General features: G+C 29.2%; 1 long non-coding RNA gene across 1 annotated transcript; it reads right to left on the bottom strand.

The window, feature by feature from the left end:
- Nucleotides 1-1,674: 1,674 nt before the first annotated feature.
- LOC141526030 (uncharacterized) lies at nucleotides 1,675-2,848 on the bottom strand. Its single transcript, XR_012478953.1, has 5 exons — nucleotides 2,784-2,848; nucleotides 2,123-2,370; nucleotides 1,961-2,029; nucleotides 1,820-1,876; nucleotides 1,675-1,692 (listed from the first exon to the last, which is right to left on the bottom strand). It is a non-coding gene; the product is annotated as an uncharacterized LOC141526030 (long non-coding RNA).
- Between the last annotated feature and the right edge of the window lie 429 nt (nucleotides 2,849-3,277).

Genomic DNA, 3,277 nt, shown 5'->3' on the forward strand with positions numbered 1-3,277 from the left:
GGAGAAAAATATTTTCATCAGTATATGTATAATTCGTGTTATGATATTGTACACTGATAAAAAAATTAACTTGACTCAAAAGCTAAAATCTTCAACCAAGAATACCATTTTGAAGAAAATGATTTTCTTGAGCGAAGAGAATAAATTCTTGAGTCAAGAAATTATTCTTGATTTAAGTAAACTATTTTGTCTCAATAATTTATTCTCTTGACTCAAGAAAATCATTTTCTTCAAAATGGTTTTCTTGGTTCAAGAAATTGGCTCTTGAGTCATGTTAATTTTTTTATCATTGTAAGTATTAAGAAAGCTCATGAGAAAACTAAAAAGAAGCAGAAAGAATAGATTTTGAAATAAAGCAGAGTAGCAAATTATAGCAAAATAGAACGAGTTAAAAACGAATATAACTACAGCACCAAAGTTTTATTATTAAAAAGCTATAGTGTGGTTAGTTGTAAGTTAGGAAGTACGTTTTTAACGATTGTTAATTCTACGATCTGCTGCAACACGTTTACAAACAATGAAATAAAAAATACCCCTTTTCAAGTTAACTTCCATTCTAGAGCCTTTAAGTTTAAGGGTTTCAAAGAGAGCATCAGAAAAACCGAATGAGCTATCTAACTTTTGAATGTATTTCTGCAGGGTATCTTTACACGGGAGGGGTAAGATTTGTCGAGATCTAAGTCGTTCATAAACCGCCGCACTTTTTATTCTTAATAAAAGACACTCGTATACCCACTCAATAGTGTATCTTCTTTGCCTAGAATTTTTGACTTTAGCAGCAGCAAAACACGCTCTAACTGTTTCCTGTTGTATTGGTGGCATAAGTAATATTTCATTTTCAATAGCACTTTCAGAAGCATTAGCACACTTTTGCTTTTCTTCTTCAATTGTTTCCTTTAACCGAACACTCTAAATAATCAATGAGATGTCTATATTTAGAAATTATAATTAACGATTGCAGGCGTATGTTAAGTAAAAAAGAAACAAACCTTATTAATTAACCTAGTACATTTCTTCTTCACATTGTTTAGCTCCAGTTTCATTTTCTTATTCTGATCATCGGCATCTATTTTAGGTCTATATAATTGGTTACGTAATTTTTTCCTAAGTTGCCTACATTCGTCACACCGGTATATTCCTGCTTGTTTTTTATACTGTTCATCAACTGTCAAAAAAACTGTACAAGCTTCCGATGACCTATCACAATATGAGTATCGTAGTTTCAAACGAATAGAACGTATATCATTAAAAACAACATTAGCCCAAGACTGTATTTAATAATACGTACTTTTGGTTGTCAAATCCACTACCATTACATATTTGTGATATCTCCAATATTTCAAGAAATTTCCAAAATTCCTTTATATTGGATATAATAAAATCACTTTTCACTGATTGATTACTCTTCGCATTCGTTACCTATAAAAAATAAATAATTAATTTCCTTCTCTAAAAATTGTCAACGAATAAAAAAAATTCTTACTGTTATATTCAGAGCTTTATCTACTTTAACACGAAACTTAACATCGTATGATTTATAATCTAAATGGCAAAGAATGACAGCAGGGGAATCAAAATGATCCTCAACCCAGCTCCATTTTTTAGGTAACTTAGAAGTTTCCAAAGATCTTACCAATTCATGAATAGAGAATTGAGTATTTAACTTGGATGACTCGAATCAATACGTGCGTTCTAGAAAAATGTGAAAACATTATAAATACCGAAGAAATTTTAGAATTATTATTATCCAAATATCTTAAAGTTCCCAGGTCAATTATCATCACCCTATATAATATATAATGAAATTTTCTAGTCCTACCTGCACAATATTATTTGCTTCTACAACGTAATTATCAATTTGTAAATCAACTGAAATCTGTTAAAAAATTTCTTTAGTTTAGCCCTTTTTTTTCATTATAGTTTTATTGAATCGTAAAAATAATAAAAATAAAAAAAAAACCTGATCAACTTCCACTAAGTCCTGACTTTCAATAAACTGACGTCCATCTGTGAGATCTACAATAATTTTCTGTAAAATAAGAAATTCAATGACATTTGAAATTATTACATGATAGTAATTATTTGAAATTAAAATTAATAAAATTTTAACAGCAGCTCTCACATTTACAGTTTCATCAAGTGGCACATTAATTAAAGGTGACGTCTCGTTGATATTTTTAAATAATGTAGGAATAGCACCAGGTTTGAGAGTTATTTTTTCCTCTCAGATACGTACGGTTCTTGACCAGGGATATTTATCACATCTTTCCTTAAAATATATTCCTCATCAAAATGCTTATCACAAATGAATGAACTAAAATCTAAATCTTGTTCTAATATTTGACTCCAATTTCGGACTATCTCAGGATCCTACAGAAAGTATGTAAATTTTTCAATTAGTTCAATATATGTAAGCTTCATTGTATGAAATTATTTATAACTAAAATTGATATACAAAATAAATGGAGAAATGACTGACAACTGGGTACTAGAAGTTATGAACTTCCCAATTTTTTTGAAAAGCGGAAAAAGTAGAGATTTAAAATTTTTTTAGCTTCTTTTTATACATGAATATTTTTTCCATAACAAAATTCAAAGACATCTGCTATTTACGTTTTCAGAGGAATTAATTATTTTTATAACTTTATGCATCATACGATTTTTAAATATTTATTTGGATTTTTAATATAGTTTAATTGAATGAAAATTAATAAATAACATTACTTAATTATCAAATTAATATTTTTACACGGAGTAAATTAAAGCTTTAAGGTTATACTTACTTTAGGTACTGTAAACATAGAATTTTTCTGTAGTTGTAATTCTTTTTTTACTTTTTATTGTTTTTGCTATTCGCACAACTCACCACAGTACAATATTTAACCATATTTCACTTTTATTTATAACTAATAACAGAATAAATATTATACAACACTACTTGTGTTTACAAAAACACATATATAAAAATCTGAACTCCCGAACAGTATCGCCGCCCTTGTGGAGAATTATTGTACCCGATATTGCCTCATTTTTGAGGACACATATACGGCGAGGAAACCTATAGCGATCGTTCTCCTTCTATCTAGGCTTCGTGATCTGCTCAATATTATTAAATTTAATCAGCACAAACTATAGCAACGCAAAAATTTCGATCCTGACTTTTTTCGATGGGCAAAGTGATCTGCCACAGACTAAATAACTCGAGAAACGCATAGTAATCCTCTGATAGATGGGAAACTACAGTTAAAAAGATATTTCGCAGCTTGGACCTACACTC

This window comes from Cotesia typhae, unplaced genomic scaffold, assembly GCF_013202065.1.
Source record: "Cotesia typhae breed Kobodo isofemale line unplaced genomic scaffold, CoteBio_Ctyphae contig_30, whole genome shotgun sequence".
Lineage (NCBI taxonomy): Eukaryota > Metazoa > Arthropoda > Insecta > Hymenoptera > Braconidae > Cotesia > Cotesia typhae.